Below are 21,398 nucleotides of genomic sequence, written 5' to 3'. Positions count from 1 at the left end.
ATCCATTGGATGCATCCCTTGATTATTTATTGGATTGGATGAATTCGGATCAAATCAGATCCATCCAATCATTTAGAGTCTTTTTAAATCTAATGTTCATGTATATTTCAATTATAAAATACACAAATTACTCATCAAAATGAAAACACTATTTAGTTCTAATAATTTAGAAGCATACAACACAAATTCATCTAAATGAGAAGCATATATGTAATTGGATGGTTATTGGATCAGTTCGGTCGTTTTGTATTGGATGTTGGACCTCCATCAAATAACCGACCAATCCAATTTGAATTTTTAAAAATTACATCTGATTTGATCCAATAGTAATTTGATATCCCAATTACTAGTATCACACATCAATTCGAACGGTAAATCCCAATTTGGAGCCACCAAAATAGGTGCATATGTCAACTTCTCCTTCAAAACTTTAAAAGCATGCAAGCACTCTTTGTTAAAATCAAAGGAAACACCGTTCATCAACAAAGTAGAAAGAGGCTTTAAAATCTTTGAAAAGTCCTTAATAAATCTTCGGTAAAACCCAGCATGTCCTAGAAAACTTCTAATTCCCTTGACTGACACGGGCGGTGGAAGATTTTCTATTGTAGAGATTTTTGCTCGATCCCCTTCAATACCCTTACTAGATACTTTGTGCCCAAGTACCATGCTTTCTTTTACCATAAAATGGCATTTTCCCCCAATTCAACACCAGATTTGCTTTTTCACATTGATTTACTACATTCTCCAAGTTACCCAAACACATATCAAATGAAGAACCAAAAACAGAAAAATCATCCATAAAAATCTCAATGCTCCTTTCCACCATATACGAAAAGATAGCCATCATGCACCGTTGAAATGTTGCTAGTGCATTACATAGTCCGAATGGCATTCTCCTGAAAGCAAATGTGCCATAGGGACATGTAAATGTTGTTTTCTCTTGGTGCGATGGCAATTTGATGATACCCTGAGTAACCATCTAAAAAGCAATAATACTCATTACCAACTAACCTATCCAACATTTGATCAACAAAGGGAAGTGGAAAGTGATCTTTTCGTGTTGCCTTATTTAACTTTCGATAGTCAATACAAATGTGTCATCCGTTCACTATTCGAGATGGAATTAGCTCGTTATTTTCATTTTTTACTACTGTAATTCCACCCTTCTTTGGAACCACCTGCACTGGACTCACCCAAGCACTATCAGAAATCGGGTAGATCACCCCGACGTCCAACCATTTAAGGATCTACTCAAGTACAACCTCCTTCATAGCTGGATTGAGTCTTCTCTGAGCCTCTATAGATGGCTTGCTATCTTCCTCCAATAAAATTTTATGCATTACTGTTGAAGGACTTATTCCTCTAATATATGTCAATGTCCACCCAATGGCCAATTTATGAACCCGTAAAACCCTCAACAATTTCTCCGATTCAGTTTTTGAGAGGTCAGCTGAAACAATTATAGGTAAAGTCTCCATCTCACCCAATTATGCATAACACAAATGATCTGGAAGAGCCTTTAATTCCAATTACAGTGGATGCTGAATATATGTTAATGGTCATTCGGGTCCCTCCGCCAACTCTTCAAACTTCTTCCTGTACGGTTGGTAAGAGTTAATCCATTTTACATATTCTCTCACCTCGACATCATCATCATCTTCCTCTCCACCCATCAACACCGCCTCTAAGGCATCACTACTCACCCTTCTTTTTTAGAATACTTTATCTATCACATCCACACTATAGCAACTGTCACTAGCCATCAGATACATCATTGCCTTGAAGACATTGAATACCACCTCATCCCCTTGAACCCGAAGCTTCAATTCACCCTTCTGAACATTAATGAGAGCTTGTCCCGTGGCTAGGAATGGTCTTCCAAGAATGATAGGAACGTCTGCATCCTCCTCCATATCAAGAACAATAAAATCAGCAGGAAAAATAAACTTATCCACCTTCATAAGAACATCTTCAATGATACCCCGTGGATGCTTCACCGATCGATCTGCTAACTGTAGAGTAACTGTTGTTGGTCTTGCTACACCCAAACCAAGTCTTTTGAACACAGATAAGGGCATCAGATTAATACTCGCCCCCAAATCACACAAGGCATGCTTACACTCAAATTTTCCAATTGTGCAAGGTATGGTAAAGCTCCCTGGATCTCTCAACTTTTGGGGCAGCTTCCTTTGCAATATTGCACTACATTCTTTAGTGAGCGGCATAGTTTCATAGTCTTCCATCTTTCTTTTCTTAGACAAAATCTCTTTCATGAGCTTAGATAACTAGGCATCTGCTCCAAAGCCTCAACAAAAGGAATATTGATGTGCAGCTTTTTGAACACCTCTAAAAACTTAGAAAACTGTTTATCAAGAGTAGTTTTCTAAGCCTCTGAGAATATGGAACTCGAGCTGGCTGGTCAACAACAACTGGAGGAATCTTCTATGTGCTCTTGTGATCTTCCGTAACCCCTTGCTCAACTGTATCAGACTTTTCACCCAAATCTTCATTCTGAACCATTGATTGTTTTACACTAGACTGCTCAATTTGTTTTCCACTCGTCAGAGTAATTGCTTGACATTGCTCCTTAGGATTAATTTTAGTGTTGCTAGGCAAGTTTCCATGAGGTTTATTATTCAGCATATTGGCCAACTGCCCCACTTATGTTTCAAGATTTCTGATAGAAGATCTGGTCTCATTCATAAACTGAGTTTGAGTGTTGGTAAGAGTCAATAACGCAACTTGTAATTCATTAGGCATGTCTGATGAAGGTTATGGCCTAGGATGTTGTGATGAAAAGGCTTGATTCATTGGTTATTGAGGCATATTCTGCTGAAACTAACCCTAAAACTGAGGTTGCTAGCCCTGATTGCTTCTCCAAGAAAAGTTGGGGTGATTTCTCCACCCAGCATTGTAAGTGTTGGAGAATGGATTGTTGAATGGCCTCTAAAAATTTCCCACAGCTTGAACCTGAGCTTGGTGCATAGGAATGTTATTATTATTACTAGCAGGACACTGATCTAAAGAGTGAGAACCACCACAAATTTCACACCTAGCCGCCATCTAAATCGCATTAGCAGACACAGAACTATGCTGCAATTGTTTTGTCAACAAGGCTGCTTATGTTGTCAGAGCAATAATTGCATCAATTTCATGTACCCCCGCTACCTTTCTAACCTCAGATGACCTCTCATCAGACCACTGATTATTGTTTGTGGCCATGTCATCTAGCAATTCATAAGCTTCATTGGCACTCTTACTCGTGAATGCCACCCCGACTCTAGCATCAATAATTGTTCTTGTTGTACCACACAGCCCGTTGTAAGAATTGTGGACTAACATCCACTGTTCTATACCATGATGGGGACATTTTATCAATAGCTCCTTGAGCCTTTCCCAAGAGTCATACAAAGATTCACCATCCAGCTGATAAAAATTATTAATCTCCCTTCTCAATTTAGCAGCTTTTGATGGAGGAAAGAACTTTGCAAGGAATTTCTGAGCCAAATCCTCCCAAGTATTTATCGAATTGGATTGAAGGGAGTTCAACCAACTCTTATCTCTTTCCCTCAGTGAAAATGGGAATAGCCTCAACCTGATTGCATCGTCGCTCATCCCATTATACTTGAAGGTATCATATAACTCCAAGAAATTCGCCAAGTGCATATGGGGGTCTTCAGAAGGCAAACCACCAAATTGGACAGTGGACTGCACCATTTGCAAGATCGTTGGCTTAATCTCAAAATTATTGGCCTCCACATCTGGCGGTCTTACAGTTTTGTACTCCCGTAACAGTGGGCAGTACATAGTCTCTCAGCCTCCTTGCAACAGGATTTTGAGCCTGACCTTGAACAACCTCGGGAACCTCATTATTCCCGTCATTATGTGCCATCTCCACAGTCTGACGAGCCAACCTCTTGTTTTTTCTGTTTTGTTTGCAAGCCTTCTCAATCTCAGGATTAACAGGAACAAGACTATCTGCTCCTCTTCTGCCATGCATATAACAAAACTACCTGAAATTGACAAAGAAACGCAGTTGAAACAAGTTAGAAACAAGACAAAGAACAACCAAATTAGAAATAAAATTAATTAGATTGATATTGATAGTTTTCAGTCCCTGGCAACGGCGCCAAAAACTTGTTGCGAAATTTATTGCTGCGCAAGTGCACATATCGCAAATTAGTAATAATCTTGGTAAAACCAAGTATCGTCCTCAGGGACTGAATTACCAATTACCAATCAATTATTATTTTTTTGTTTCTATTTGGTCAATTAAACTTTGATTTTTGTAACAAGGTAAAAAAATATAAATTGTAGAAACAATAATCAAGAACATAATAAAGAAAATAAGTAAGAGAAAACCTTGAATTTAAATAATGAGAGAGTAATTAGGACATTTAATCTCATCAACTATCCTCCCTATTAATCCATAATACAAGTTATCGATTTCTTCTTCTTTCTTCCTATTTCAATTAACGAGTTGAAAAAAGCAGCTTATAATCATGTTATGAATTATAAACTCAACCTAAGTGAAAATTTCCTATATTTCTATGGTAAATTCAATCACAAAGACAACATTAATCAAAATAACTCAAAAGAGAGTTACACAATTTATCTAGATACTCTCGTTCCAAATAAAAATTGCGTCCTAACAACCAAAGCAAATTCAAATCACACTTCTCAGATTTTGATTCAAAAATATAAGGATAATGACTATAGATGGCCAATCAATAATCAATCAACAAGCATAGATTGCAAGGAATTGAAAAGAAGATGAAGAAGGAATGATAATTGCATTAGTTCATAATATGGGTCAAGCAATTCAATTAACATCCCTAAACAGAAAATTAGTTCATAATTGTCATTCTAAACACAAAGAAATTCAAAAACAAACCTAAAAAGTAGATGAATGACAAACAATTAAGGAAGCCTCCAAAGGTACTCTCCAAGGTTTTTTTAGCCACCCAAAAACTCCCCCCCTCTTTCTTTTCGAAATTAGGTTTATAACCTATTTTTTTTCTTTCTGAAGGATTTGGGCTGCGGCCCAGCTATTCAAGCGCCGCAGCCCGTGTCCCAAAAACTGAATTTTTCATTGAGGTGAGTCGCGGCACAAATGTCCACCTGTCGCGACCCATATCTTATTTCCCTGGGAATTTGCTCTTCCAAGCCGCGGCCCTCCAAAACCATGTTATGGCTCGTATTCTGACTCCGAAACAATTCTTCATGAAGAGGCTGGCCGCGACTCTAAATTCATGTCGTGGCCCTTAATGAATTCTTCAATTTTGCAATTTTAAACCCAAAAAATCACCAATGCCTTCAAATCATGTGGGGATCCATCCTTTATTGAAAACTACACCGAAACTTGGGTTTTTCTTCTCTTTTTGAACCAATTTCCTCCAAGTATTCAAATCTTCCTTTTTATTCACTAAAATTGAAAAACAAACAAACAAAAGCGTAAAACTGCACTAAATGGAATAAAAACAACATAAAATACTACCTAAAACACCACCTAACCATGACATAAACTAGACTCAACAGTGGGTCTAAGACAATGGGGGGTGGAAGCCCCATTTCTCTGACGGCCCCATACATGTAGCCTCAGTATTTTTGCCTATCCCTAACTAAGTCCTCGAAATGAGGAGCATAAGTTAAAAGCAAAGGCAAATTACCTTGCCCCAATTTACTGGCCCCTGGAGCCCCTGTGTTCGACTGGGCCTCATTGAAAAGGGCGTCCAGCTCCTCAGATGCGGCCCTCTTCATCTGGTGGGCTTGCTCCTTTTTCTTCTTCGTCGTGTCTGCCTGGGTTGCGGCCTCAACGTCCTCAATGTGGATGAGGACCAGCTCCTCCCTCAGAGTGAGGTCTCTCTCACATTGCAATCTTCGGAGGCTAGGGGTCACAATCATCTGGTTTGTCGCTAACATTCCGACCACTCAAAGATTCGCGGTGTTTACATAGTCCCCCACGTCCAACTCCTCTGCACTCAAAGTGGCATAGAGATTCTTCTGTTCCATGATCGACTTGGAGAGGGGAGTCTGGGTGTATGGTCCTGATATCCAGGAACTTGAGTCGAAAGCAGACAACAAAAATCCAACTTACCAACGCGCTGGAAGTTCAGCACGAATGTGGGATTCTGCTCCAAAAGGAACCTGGAGGTCATGAACCAGTAGTGTCTGACATCCGGGGGGTGCTTCTAGGAGCTATAAGGGGCAGGATAATTGCCACGGGGCTTCAGTCTATAGAAGTTGTCCTGGGTCTTATCCTTGGCATTGAGCCGCGGATCCAACTTGTAGAAGTATAGTACCTCCAACGGGGTAGGCTCTGAGATGCCCTTTGCCACACAAAAAATGCGCATCCCGCGAGAAGCCTGTAGGCCTGGGGTAGGAGCTGGAAAGGCGCAATCACCACGAATTTCAAGAATCGTGCGAAATAGTCATGGAGCGGGAGAGTCGCTCCCGCACTAATGTGGCCCATGCTCTAAGTCCCAAACTCGTCCACGCTGGTATGGGCCCTCTCCTCCTTCCTGGCCAGATGATTATAGAAGAGCCCGAGAGTCGATTCTACTCCTAGGTGCTTCTCCAAAGCTTCCAGCATCTAGTAGTTCTGGAATTCATTTTTCTCCCCATCCATCTCTCATGTGTTGCCACTGGGAGGTTTGCATCCTTCTAGGATGATGGGGGCCACTGGACATATTCCTCCGGGTGGAGACTAACGCCAAGGCTCATGGTCGATGATCTGGGAACAACAAAGGAAGCAAATAACCAAGTAGTTAGCACCAGAACCCAAAAAGATTGGTTAAGATACGGGGGCTCTCCTAAGAATTTCTTGGAGGAGTCCCCTCCAGATCAAATCCAGGAGCACTAGAGATCCCCAGAATCTTGATCGAGAACTAAGAAGAAGAAGTTTTTTCTCAGTTTTCCCAAGTCATTCTATTACCGCTTGTTCTGGAAGACTTAGACCTGAGAAGATCCGAGAAGACCTAGACCGCTTCTTCTACAAACCTATTACGCACAGAACCACCCTAAACAGTGGCCCCGGCTCTAATAACCCTATAGCCGCAGATGTAATACTACAAAATGACAAATACGAAGAAACATAAATAAAGGTTTAGGGAACTTACTGTAAAGTACTGGTTGTGGAGGTTGTAACGTTTCTGGTGATAAGGTCGGCAAGATCTCTGTAATGCCCCAAATTTCCTAATAAGGTTTAGGACCTTGATTAGGAGGCCGGGAGGGCCATAATTGATTTACTATGATATTTAATGACTATATGCATGTTTATGTGAATTATATTATTATATGATGGTGAATGCATGCATATGGGCTCATATTTTAAATACAAGGGCATTTTGGTAATTTGGCCATTGGGGGCGTGATTGTGTAATTTTATGCATATGGGTGAATTATAATTTTACCACATTATATGTGGATTGGTTCAAGCCTTTCGACATGAGACGATTATGGGAAAAGCAATTTTTTGGTCTAGTCATAACGAGATTAAGTTCGGGGCTCGGGGTAAGTCTTGGGATGATATTGATGATTATAGCGTTACCGGGGATTTTAGGGTAACGGGATATGAATTATTGGTGTTTGAGGATATTGACATTAGCGGGATTTGGGAAGCGTTAATTATGATTAACGGGATAAGCGGAAAGTACCAATTTTACCCTTGAAATGGTTTTAGAGGCTTTTGATGGCTTAAGGGTATTTTGGTCATTTAGGGTTTTGGATATATATAACATAGGAGGGGTGTAGAAGGACAGAACAAAACAGAGGTTATCCTCTTCCCTTCCCGTACACTACCTTCCCTTCATCCTTCTTTGGTGTTCTTGAGGCCATCATGAGGTTTTGAGCTAGGAAATCAAAGGTGGCAGCTAGGGGACTTGTTTCAATCATTAAAGGGGATTCAAAACCGTGTTTGAGGTGAGTTCCAGTTGTGAATTTACTGGTGTGCTCTGTTTTTAAGTTCTAGTTTTCAGCTTTTGGTTTCTTGATGGAGGTATGGATTTGAGGAGGTTTTAATTGAAGTTTAGGTTGGGTTTTGATGAGGGGAAGTTATGGGTGATGTTTAGGGGTTTAATTGTGTGTTTGGAGGTGATTTGAGACAGGTTTGAGGGGCTGGTTCTAAGGGAAAACACAGGGGAGAAATCTGGTGTGCGAGTTGTCATTTTGGCTAAACTGGAGGTTGCGCCGCGGCATGGTCAGGGAGAGCCGCGACCCTTGGAGTAAACTGGGTTTGGGCGCCTTTGTCTGAGGGGCGGGCCGCGGCATGGCCAAGGAGGGTCGTGGCCCTTAAGGTCATTTTTTCCAAGGAAGGGGTTTTTAGCTTGGGAATTCAAGCCTTAAGCCTCGGGGTTGTACCTAGTACCCGGTTAAGTGGGGATTGATGTCCCGGAGGCTAGATATTGATTTGGGAACTTAAGTTGATCATTTTTATTGATGTTACCTTATGTTTGGTTATGACTAGGTGACCGCTAAAGAACTAAAAGCTGATCGTTCTCAAAGGTCGTTTCTTTTATTAATTCTCGCTCGAACCCAAGGTAAGAAAACTGCACCCTGTGTATATGTGACATGCATGGCTATTATGGATGCATGTTGGTTGATTATTGAGCATGACATGCATGGCTATTATGGTGCATGTTGGTTGGCTATTGTGTATGACATGCATGGCTATTCTTGATGCTTGTTGGATGTTTAAATGTAAACATTGATAGCATAATGAATGCCTGGCAATCTTGCCCATCTACATATGATTATTATTGAGGCATGCTGGATGATTAAGTGTGATGTATGTGGTGCACGAGAAATATATGATTAGGGCATGCCATGAATGATGAATATGAGATTGGCCAGAGCTTGAGTCTCTGAGTTTGTGCATGATCATGATTATGCTAGTAACTGATTAGTAAGCATGCTGAATGCCCTACTCTTGGATAACTGGCATATGATACATATTGATAGCATTGCTTACTTGTGCATGGTACTGACTAATTAGTCAGATTTGGCAAAGGTGCTGGTATCAGCTGTGAAGCTGTGACTCATTAGTCAGGTTCGGCAGTGGTACTGGGCACTGGTCACGTTGCACTGGCTCACCAGTCAGAATTGGCAAAGGTGTTAGTATCAGTTGTGAAGCTGTGACTTATTAGTCAAGTTCGGCAGTGATACTGGACACTGGTCACATAGCGCTGACTTATTAGTCAGAATGGTCTTAGCGTGGTTCACGCAAGCCAATGGAGATTAGATCTAATCGACTATTAGCATTGAATGGCTCAAAGAGCATTAATGCAAGACCGACCTCGAAGGTCGATGAATGAAATAAGCACTTGGAGGCTAGTGGCTTACCTAGCAGCCACTCTCCCTCTTGAATCATGTGATGTTCACTCATTGGTTTGAAAGCTTTACGCTAAGTGTGATTATAATGATAATCATTTGATAATGTTTATATAAAGTGTTATGTTTTCTTGCTGGGCTTCGGCTCACGGGTGCTATGTGGTGCAGGTAAAGGCAAAAGGAAGCTAGACCATCCTTGAGTTGGAGAGCTTAGGTGATGACGTGTACATATGCAGCTGCTCGTTCGCCACGGCCGAGGTTTAAAGTGGAACTAGGGTTGTACCCTGTTTTGCCGCTTAGAACGGCTTGTTGTAAATATTTTCTGTAATAAAATCTGAAATTTATATTTTCGGGATCCCAATGTATATATTAAACGTTCTAGTGAAACGTTACATCTTAACCAAAATGTTTAATCCCTAAACTGCTAATCATACCTAGTTCACGATTTTGGAAAAATGACTCGACTAGCGGGTTTAACACTGTTTACAAGGAACACCGTAACGGTCCTAGGAGTTAGGGCGTTACAATCTCAGTCTTGAACGGGCGGAGGCGACACAAGAGCTCGTCTAATGGTCGAATTGGGATCGCACTGTCAGGTGATGGCACGAAAATAGGGCGTGTTGGAAAGAGGCGGCGGCAGAAATAAAGTAGACGTCGAAGAAGTTCGTCGGCGAACTCAAACATAAAAAGCTCTCTTTATAACTCTGGTTGTTCAGAATGCGTAAACTTGAAAATGAAAATCTGGGGGTATTTATAGAGCCAAAAGCACATTTCTTGATCCAACGGTTGAGGATGACTTCCCTCATCTAACGGTCCCAGATTACGCAGGGGCTCTAATTAGCCCACTCGAGTATCAGATCGCGGATTCGCCAAGTCACGATCCGCGCCATCCCGATCCAACTGTCCAAAAAAGGAAATTAGGAATTTTCCCATTTGACGGTCCCAATTAATGCAAAAATATTAAATGATCCACTCAATTACCCTATCAGCATCGCTCATACAGATAGGACACCTCAGAATCTACACTGACGTTTGGTTTCCAACATGATAATCAAGAGATTCTCCCCGAATCTGTCAGGCGCGAGTAATGTGGACGCACCAGTTTTAGGGAAACACGTACGTGTAACATGATGAAGTTGAAAGGACAGGGGTCACCCAAGCGTCATTGAAGTAAATAAACCCACCTCTTGGTAAACGAACCGGGCCGTTGGGATTTAATCATGGATATTGGTGCAAACACTTTTCATGCAAGTTTACATCAAGCGGTCCCCCACGAAAATGGACCCATTTCTCAAGGAACAAACTGGGATACTGAAAATTGATCTAGGAAATGAAGCAAGCCTCCACTATGCGAACACAGATAAAGGCTTGGGGGGTAAATGTTATCCATGTTTCCTCCTCACACACGTGGCACGATACTCTAGGTCCATGGGCTATCTTGAAGGGATCCGAGGCCCAGACTGAGCCCAAGGGACGAGGAAGGAATGAATCATGGTGGCCCAAATATCAGCAAGCCCAACATTATCCACTAGACATCCCTATGCCGAGGAAGCCGAGACCATCACTTGGGCACGGTTCGTCTTCCCCGACCCAGTATAAGGCGTCGTTCAGGGTGTGAATAAGGAGGGTGTTTCCAAGTCTAAGAATGGAGTGGGGCGATAGTAGATGAGCCTAAGCTCTAGTAAACGAACCAAGGTCATGGTAAATGGACCAGGACATTAGTAAATTAACCTAGATTAGGCGTCCGAGTTGGGTATGATAGACTTTCCTCGACACTGACATCACCCCGAGAAACACGGAGTTTTGTCTCCTCAACTAACATGCAGGAGAGGTTACATACAGAATGTCCATCGTTATTCAGAACAGTACTGCCACTACTCTGACGGATCCTATCCCCAGGATTTCCTTAGAAGCCCAAGCGGACCAGACTGAAGTTGCGTACTGTTGTCAATTGTACAACATGGTTATGCTCGAACTGGCCCAATGGGCCCTGATTAGTGTATTTTATTTAATAGAACCCTTTGTATTAAGCCTTCGTTAGTGAGCAAATCCTAATTACATCTGTATTGGGCCTGGATTAGTCCGGCCCAAGTCCAGTGCATCAAACTGCCTATAAATAGGGCCATTTATGCACTGTGGAGAGGATCCGAATTTTCTTTGGTAGGCATACACTCTGCTCAAACTTGCAGAAAAATCCATTGCTAAAGTTCTCTAAGTTCAAATACAATAGACTTGTGCACTAAGGCTCTTTAAAGCCCCAACCACGTAAAAACCCTTGTGTTTTTCTCTTTAAATCCTTTCTTTTGCTCTCTTATCTTTGATAATTCTAGTTTTTGAAAAACTCGGTAAACAATTTCCATCCCCCTAAGGAAGGTTTCTAGACATATCGATACCAAGGTTGGCTTCTTACGAAGATAGGAGGAAGTGATGTATTTTAGGCTTGACCGACCCTAAGGCGACACTCTCTAAGTTAAGTCATGATTTCTGAAATAATAGGTTACACTTACAAAGATGTAATTAAGCTTTTGCGGTGGATAATTACATCTTGACCAAACCAACGATACTTTATATTTAAAAGAGAAAATAAATAGTTATTTTAAGCTTTAAATTATAAAGATAAGATTGTCTTATGAGCTATCTGAATTTAACTTGACCGACCCTAAGGCGGCACTTTATTTGTTTGGTAGTTGTAATGCCCCAAAAATCCCTAATAAGGTTTAGGACCTTGATTAGGAGGCTGGGAGGACCATAATTGATTTGTTATGCTATTAAATGATTATATGCATGTTTAGGTATATTAAATATGTATGTGAACCCATTTCTGATTAATTGGGTGATTTTCATATTTTGGTCATTTCGGGCATATTTGGCATATATGTGATATATGTGTGGTGCTTCATTATTATTTATTTATGCTAGGGTTACTCAGCACGAGACGATCCTAGGAGGTAAGCTAGTGGGAAAGTCACAACGGGACTTATACTTGATTCGGAGTGAGTCAAGGGGTATTTAGCACATTAACGGGTTATTGGGTAATGGGAATACATATTTGATGATAAATTGGGAGTTAGTACGATCAGTGGGAAATTCTAGAGGTTTTGACTATTTTACCCCCGGGGACATTTTCGAGACCCCGAGCGTTAGGATTTGTTTGAGGCTACTTAAGCTTGAAGCAACCTGCTAAGAAATAAAAAGAACGTTCTCTCTCCTTCAAAGTTCCATTTTTGTCTCCCGATCGCATTTTCGAAGAAAACTTGAGTTCTAGGACTCAGATTCAAGCGAGGATCGAGGCATAGCGATCCTAGGGAAGATTAGAAGCTTATTAGCCAAAGGATTTAGTTGGAAAACAACTCAATCGGAGGTAATTCAAGTTTTAAGTTCTAAGTTTTTAAAGTTTTTAAGCTTGAATTGGATTTTGTGTTTTGATGAGTTTTTGGATGATTTGAGACTTGGGTTTTAATGGTTTTGGATGATAAGGATGTTTGGGAACTTTGATTTTTGGATTTGGAGATGTTTGGATAGGTTTTTGGAAGGTTTTAAAAGAGAAAAAAACTGAGGTTTTGGCTGGGTTTCGAGGTGGGGCCACGGTCCTGTTCTTGGGCGCCGCGGCCTGAGCTTGGTGCAGATGGGTGATGGTACTGAAGGGCCTGAGGGTCGCGGCGCTTAGGAGGTATGGCCATGGCGCTTGAGGCCATTTGTGGGCAAAATGATGTTCTGATCATGGGAACTCAATTCCTAGGCCTCGAGATCGTTCCTACTACCCAGTTTAGTGGGATTCGGCATCTCGGAGGCTAGGTCTTGGTCTAGGAACCTTTTATTACTCATTTTGATGAGGTTTTATATTATGGTTGTGACTAGGTTTTCACTAGGGGCTTGGAATCAAGATCGTGCTTGTGGATCGTTTATTGGTAACCTGTGCTTGGACCAAAGGTAAGAAAACTGCACCCAGTATGTGATGCACGAGAAACATGTGGTTAGGGCATGCCATGAATGTTAATATGAGATTGATCAGAGCTTGAGTCTCTGTGTTTGTGCATGATCCTAATTATGCTAGCAATTGTTAAGTAAGCATGTTGAATGCCCTATATTCGGATATTTTACATATGATATATGGCTGGTAGCATTGCTTACTTGAGCGTGGCACTAACTTACTAGTCAGAATAGGCAATGGTGTCAGAACTGACTGTGAAGCTGTGACTTACTAGTCAAGTTCAATAGTAGTATTGAGCACTGGTCGTGTGTTGTTGACCTATGAGTCAAGAGCGGCATAAGCGTCATGAACGCAGAGCCAATAAAGATTAGATCTAATCAACATCTGCATTGAATGACTTGTTGGGGGTTTTATGCCCTAATTAAAACCCAAATTCTTTGTAATCTCATTTTATTATCAATAAAATAATAGAAATCAATTTTTAACTTGGTCAATCACTTTGCTCACATGTTTTATTTTTATGATTATTTGTTTAATATAAACTTCTATTAAATCCCGAGCATATAGCTAATCTTATTTATAGTGACGTAATCATAGTGGAATATAAATATGATTATATGTTCAAAATAAGTTAGTCCTAAGATTAGTCAGTGCACAGGATTTACACTGACTTGCCAATCTACGATATGATCTACTTACACATTACAGTGTTATGTTCTTTCCAGAACATTAGCAAAGTAGATAAGATCGGATGTATTTGTTACATCGGACTGGACCGATATTGACAGTTGATAAGAAAAGTAAACATACCGTTATTATCTATTCTAGTCATATCATATAGTTGACCATAGGTCAATTCAATATCAATTCTGAGTGGTTAGTATTCTAACTGATTGTATTATTTGAGTTCTTTGACTTGTTCGTTACCAGCTTACCCTACGGACTAGCCCATACTTACATCTTGGGAACTCGGTAGTATAATTGAGTGGGAGTGTTAATCATAGATATGAACATCTATAGCTTCTGATGAAGAAGTGAAATGATGGTTTCCTTTTAGTTTGGTTCAAGGTGTTAAATGATAGAGATCTCATTTCAATAATTAAATTAGTTTACTGAAATATCATTTACAAAGAAGTAAGTGTTTTAAGGATAATATACAATGAGGGGTAAAACGATATTTTAGTCCTATCTCATTGTAGACCGTCTATAGAGGATTGAGTGACAATTATGGTTGTAACAATGGATAATTGATAGCGTATCTATATTTGTTATAGAACGTTCTATGAATTCAAGAGTGCAATTTCGAGTCTATAGTGGAGTCACGAGGAATTAATAAGTTAGTAAATTTATTTGTTAGATTTATGATAACTTTTGGAGCTTGATTTCATAGGCCCATGGTCCCCATTGTACCTTGGATAAAATCATCTAGATAGTCTCAAATAATTGATTTAATTATCAATTAGAATTATCAAAGTTGACCATGTCAATTTTGGATAGTTTCACAGAGTTGTGTAATTTTGAGAAGAAAAGAGAAACTATGGCAGATTTATTAATTAAGATAAATTGGTATCTAAATTAATAAATAAGTTTAAATCAAGGTTCAAATTATAAATAATTAATTTGATAAATGATTTAAATAATTATTTAATTAATTAAATCAATAGAAAATATTACAGGCCTTGATTTTAAGTCTAATGGGCTTATAATCAAATGGGAAATTTCACGGGTCTATAACCCATGATAATTTCGAACTAGGGCTTCAAAATGACTATTATTTTATTGATTTTTTAAATAAATTAAATGGCCTAATTGAGTCTATAAAAGGAGTGCTTAGAGAGAAGTCAAAACATAAGTTTAATCACTAGTTTTCTGATAGTTTTAGATTCTCTCTAAACACAAGTCATTTTCTAAGCCTCTTTGTTATTTTCTCTTCTTCTCTCTATATCTATCTCATGTGTTGAGAATTGCTCACACTAGTCTAGGTGGTTCTAAGGATACATTGGAAGATTGTGAAGAAAATAGAAGATCGGTTCAGTTTCTTGATAATACTCTGCGACAAAGAGGATACAAGAGTTAGAGAAACTGAAGGAAGGACTATTTAATTCTGCTGCATATAATGTAAGTATTATATTCATTTTTTCTCTTTGAATTCAATTTTAGAAACATGTTTTAGGCTATCTCGTATTAATTTGTTTAATATTATATATACATGAAAATAAATAAAGATCCTGTATAAGCTTTTCCCAACATGACTCATTATGAGCATTAATGCCGGACCGACCCTAAGTTCGATGAAAAACTATAAGCGCTTGTCTAGTCTATGACTAGATACTCAAAGCCAGGGCCAGAAGGCCCAGGTGACCGTATCGTCACATGGCTAAGGGTACGGAACCCACACTAATGACTTGTTTATCAGTCACTCATCTAAGGGTGCAGATCCCATGTTAGTGACTTGCTTATCAGTCACTCATTTAAGGGTGCAGATCCCATGTTAGTGACTTGCTTATTAGTCACTCATTTAAGGGTGCAGATCCCATGTTAGTGACTTGCTTATCAGTCACTCATTTAAGGGTGCAGATCCCATGTTAGTGACTTTGATTAGGGCTATAAGGCCAGCATGGTTATCAGAACCACCAGTGTTAAATCACTCATTTGATTATGATTGACTTGATAGTCATCCACTCAGGAAAGCAGGATTCCTTATCCTGGATACCCATTTTATTATTTGAACTTATTTGCATGCGTGATTAAGGCTATTATTTCTAGGCATGCACATTATGATTTGATGACATGTTATTACTGTTCATGAGCATATTGAATTTTCTTGATGGGCTTCGGCTCACGGGTGCTATGTGGTGCAAGTAAAGGCAAAAGAAAGCTGGACCATCCATGAGTTGGAGAGCTTAGGTCACGATGTGTACATATGTGGCTGCTCGACCGCTACGGCCGACGATTTAAAGAAGAACTAGGGTTAAACCCTATTTTTGCCGCTTAGGTCGACTGGTTGTAAATATTTTGTTGTAATAAACCTTTAAATTATATTTTTGGGATCCCAATGTATACAATAAACGTTTTAGTGTAACATTATATCTTAACCAAAAATTTTAATCCTAAACTGCTAATCATACTTAGTTACACAATTATGGCCAAATGACTCGATTAGCGAGTTTAGCATTGTTCAAATTTCACACTGTAACGGTCCCTGGAGTTTAGGGCGTTACAGTATTTTTATCGTGGAAAAGTAAATGTTAATTTATATGTTTTAATTGTTGCATTCATGCATCATGTTTACTTTCTAAAATATTGATATTTTTTCAAATGATAATATTATTGTATTTTATTTTCAGTCATAAAATGTTGTCACCCAATTATTTTCCTATAACGTGCCCGGTAATCCATAAAAAGATTGATGATCATATAAAGAAAGTAAAAATGACTGAAGAGGATGAAGATGGATGGGAAAATTCAATTTTGTTCGTTTTTCTGGCCAAAAATCTTAAACATATCTATAATGATAAGAGGCCTCCTCTTGTACCGTCATGGGATGCAAGCAAAGAGGAACATGAGAAATATGCTGATTGGATGAGATCAAATCACATGGCGAGATTTTACTGCATTATTACCATGGAAGAGAAGCTAAGGAAAAAGTTCGAACACATTGAATATGCTCATGATTTGTGGGATGTTGCCTTTGAGGATTTACAAACAAGACCACAATCACGAAAAATGTAGATATGACTTACCTTTACCTTAGGCTTAATAGTGGATTATGATACATAAAGTTCTAAATCTTTGATTTAGAAACCACTAATCATATTTTTGTTATTTGTTCTTCTTTACAGACAATTGAGCGATCAAGATGAACTTGCAGATGGAGACAAAAAGTTGAAGAGGAAAAGTGTCTAGTTCAAGAAAGCGTTAAAGAAAGTCATTTTATTTAAAATTCTTTAGTTTTATTAAAAGAAAAATTTATTGTTGTTTGAACAATGTTAATTCATTTTCTTTTTAGTTAATTTGGAATTTTATTGCATGTAAAGACTTTAGAATATTTTATTTATAATTTGATTATTCTCAATTTTTTCTTTAGACATGCAATCGAATATTTGGACTTTATCACTTTCATCAAAATGAAAAAACGCTCAATAATTTAGAATGATTTAAAGTAGCAAAACCGCAAGGTAACAAAAGACAAAAAGTTTCAAACAAGGATGACACATATATTTGGCATCTTAGACTTGGTCATATAGGTCTAGATAGGATAAACCGGTTAATAAAAGATGGACCTTTGATAGAGCTAAGAGTTGGAACTCTTCCGGTTTGTGAATCTTTTCTAGAAGAAAAAATGACCAAACGTCATTTCTCAGTGAAAGGCAATAGAGCCAAAGAACCTTTGGAGCTTGTACACAGTGATGTCTGTGGTCCAATCAATGTACAAGCAAGAGGTGGGTGTGATTATTTTGTCACTTTTATTGACGATTACTCAAGATATGGTCATACTTACCTAATGCTTAGGAAATCTGAAACCTTTGGTAAGTTTCAAGAATTCAAAGCTGAGGCTGAGAAGCAGTTAGGTAAGACTCTAAAGACACTTTGATTTGATCAAGGTAGAAAATATTTGGATTTAGAATTCAAAGATTTCTTGCTGGAGCATGGTTTTCTATCCCAACTCACAGCACTAGGAACGCCATAGAAAAATGGTGTTTCTGAAAGAAGAAACAGGACCTTGTTGGACATGTTCAGGTCTATGTTAAGCTACTCTTCACTTCCTCTCTCATTCTGGGGATATGTACTTCAAACAACGACGTACATTTTGAATGTAGTCTCATTTAAGACCATTAGAAAAATGTCACTGGAACTGTGGAATGGAAACAAACCTAGTTTGCACCATTTTCGCATTTGGGGCTGTCCTGCTCATGTTCTTAAACCTAAATCAGGGAACTTGAATCAAGGTCGGAAGTGTGCATTTTTGTTGGCTACGCTCTAGAAACAAAAGGTGGTTATTTCTATAGTCCCAAGGATCAAAAGGTATTTGTTTCCACAAATGCGACCTTCCTTGAACATGACTATATGAATAACTATAAACCTCGGAGCAAGGTAGTATTGGAGGAACTCATAATTGATAAGATTCCTCACAATCACCTTCATCATTAAATGATAAACGAAAAACTGAGGAAACCATGATTCCTGAAAAAGAAACCCCGGTGCAACGTCGTAGTGTGAGGATTGTGAGACAACCTGTTCGTTATGAAAATGAGGCACATGTCCTTGTTTCTGATACAAACAAGGATGATCCATTAACCTTTAAAGAGACAATGGATGATCCTGAAAAGGATAAATGTCAAGAAGCCATGAACTAAGAAATGGAATTGATGTATTCCAATTCTATCTGGGAACTTGTGGATCCGCCTGAAGATGTCAGACCCATAGGGTGTAAGCAGATATACAAGAAGAAAAGAGGTGTAGATGGGAAAGTAGAGACTTTCAAAGCGAGGCTTGTAGCCAAAGGTTACACTCATAGAGAAGTTGTTGATTATGAAGAAACATTTTCTCCTGTGGTCATGCTCAAATCCATTTGTATCCTCTTATCCATAGCGGTTGCCAATGATTATGAGATATGACAAATGGACATCAAAACAACATTTCTGAATGGCTATCTTGATGAAATCTATTTATGAATTAAAGCAAAAGGTGTGCAAGTTGCTGAAATCTATTTATGGATTAAAGCAAGCATCTAGATCTTGGAATATCACTTTTGATGAAACAATTAAAACATATGGCTTTGAACAGAATGTTGATGAAGCATGTGTGTATAAATACATCAAAGGAAGTGGTGGTTTTCTTAGTTCTTTACATTGATGACATTTTGCTCATTGGGAACAATGTAGAGACTGTCAAATGTAAAGAAGTGGTGAGCTGAAAAGTTCCAAATGAAAGATTTGGGCGAGGCGAGTTATGTTCTGGGAATCCAAATCCTAAGGGATAGGAAGAACAAGCTCTTGTCTCTTTCTTGGGCTAATTATATAGATAAGTTGCTTGAAAGATTCTCTTTGGAGAATTCCAAGAAGGGTCAATTACCGACCAGACATGGAATTGCTCTCTCCAAGGAACAATGTCCTAAGACACCTCAAGAGGAAGAGGATATGAGAAAGTATCCCTATGCTTCAGCAGTTGGGAGTCTGATGTATGCTTTGTTGTGTACTAGGCCTGACATATGTAATGCAGTTGGGATTGTAAGTCGTTATCAATCAAATCCTGGTTTTGAACACTGGATTGCAGTAAAGCACATTCTCAAGTATCTTAGGAGAATGAGAGACTATATGTTGGTATATTCAGGGGTGAGCTAAACCCTACTGGATACATTGATTATGATTTCCAATTAGACAAAGACAGTCAAAAATCAACATCTGGGTTAGTGTTTACTCTTGGTGGAGGAGTTGTTGTCTGGAGAAGCATTAACAATCTAGCATAGCTTATTCAACCATGGAAGTCGAATACATAGCGATTTGTGAAGAAGATAAGGAATCGGTTTGGTTGAGGAAGTTCTACATTGATCTGGAAGTTGTTCCAAATATGGATAAACCATTAATCCTGTACTGTGACAATAGTGGAGCAGTAGCTAATTCCAAAGAACGAATAAGTCACAAGAGAGGGAAGCATATAGAAAGGAAATACCATCTGGTAATATAGATTGTACACTAAGGTGATGTGACTGTTATGAAGATAACATCGGAACAGAACCTGGCTGACCCGTTAACCAAGACACTTCCTGCAAAGTCGTTCATGGGTCACGTGCGCAATATGAGATTAAGGGAAATGTCTCACTTGCTTTGAGGGCAAGTGGGAGATTGTTAGGATTAATGCCCTAAAAGCATGTAAATACATTTTATTGGTTTTAAATAAAAGTATAATTTTATTATATTTGAATGTTATAATTATTGTTTGAATTAATTATATAATAATATCAAGAAAATCCCCTATTTATTCATGAGAATATGATCTTGTATTAGTACTAGAGAATTAAGGTCATATATAATGAATAAAATATTCAGTAACATATTAAAGTAAGGAATCTTTAATGAATGGTTACTAGTACGATTTGCTAAGCATACAAGATGCAAGTATTCTAAATTCGGATTAGTGATGTGGATAGACATCTTAGTAAATGTGTTATATATAATAGAGATTATATATGACTAGACTGATGAGAATTAATTATCTTTATAAACTTGCCGTTTGATGGAAAGATTTAATTCTTGTCATAATAGATGATCATTTGTAGATCAGTCTAAATCCTAAGTACTCATGAACTCCTTTTTATGTTTATTGGATCTTTTGATTCACTCGTTAAGGTCTCTTAGAATAATGAGGCTAATGACTTTTGTTTTGGAGATTCAATATCATGGATGGCTGGGAACATGAATTACAATATTGGAATCCATGCTTTCCTACATGATCGAATATTGGTTCCCTTAAGGGTTGATTCTAGAACTGAATAGTTATTGAGCTCAAATCTATAATTAGATTATAGATTAGTTATTCGCTAGTGAATTAATGGTACTTAAGGATCAAGAGGTAATTAGAAGGGTAAAATGGTAATTTTGACCAGCTCTAATTAACGAACCAATAATGGAGGACAGGACTACATATATTAATTATATCAATTGACTACTAGAGAAAACTTTGTAAATATAATTCTATAAATACTTAGAGTTCAATTCCATATTTATAGTGGAGTAATCATGAAATTAATAAATAAGATTATTAGATTAAATAGTTTAATTAATAATTTGGTTTATTGGAGCTTCATATTATAGGTCCATGGTCCCCAGATCACATCTGTCCTACACTATCAAGGGTAAAGATGTCAAAAGAAAGATTTGTTAAAAGAAATGACTAAATTGTAAAGGAATTAATTTTCCAGGGCAAGGAAATAGTTATTTGATAATTATGGGTAATTGATTCATTGTGAATTAATTAATTAATTATTTAACTATATAGTTTTTATTTTGAAAAAATATAGGTTAAAATTAATATTAATCTTGTTTGGATTAATATAAAGAGAGATAATAATAAATATCTTATTTATAATATGATATTTATTTATTAAATTTAAAATTGATATTTTAAGATAAAGTTAATT

At 38.2% G+C, this 21,398-nt stretch overlaps 1 non-coding gene across 1 annotated transcript; it reads left to right on the top strand.

Annotated features, from left to right (window-relative positions):
• Positions 1-3,352: 3,352 nt before the first annotated feature.
• LOC133833391 (small nucleolar RNA R71) lies at positions 3,353-3,459 on the top strand. The gene has a single exon (XR_009892772.1). It is a non-coding gene; the product is annotated as a small nucleolar RNA R71 (small nucleolar RNA).
• Positions 3,460-21,398: the final 17,939 nt, after the last annotated feature.

The sequence above is a fragment of the Humulus lupulus genome, chromosome 4, assembly GCF_963169125.1.
Source record: "Humulus lupulus chromosome 4, drHumLupu1.1, whole genome shotgun sequence".
NCBI lineage: Eukaryota > Viridiplantae > Streptophyta > Magnoliopsida > Rosales > Cannabaceae > Humulus > Humulus lupulus.
The sequence above is the reverse complement of the archived record's forward strand: the minus strand, read 5'-3'. Positions and strand labels throughout refer to the sequence as shown.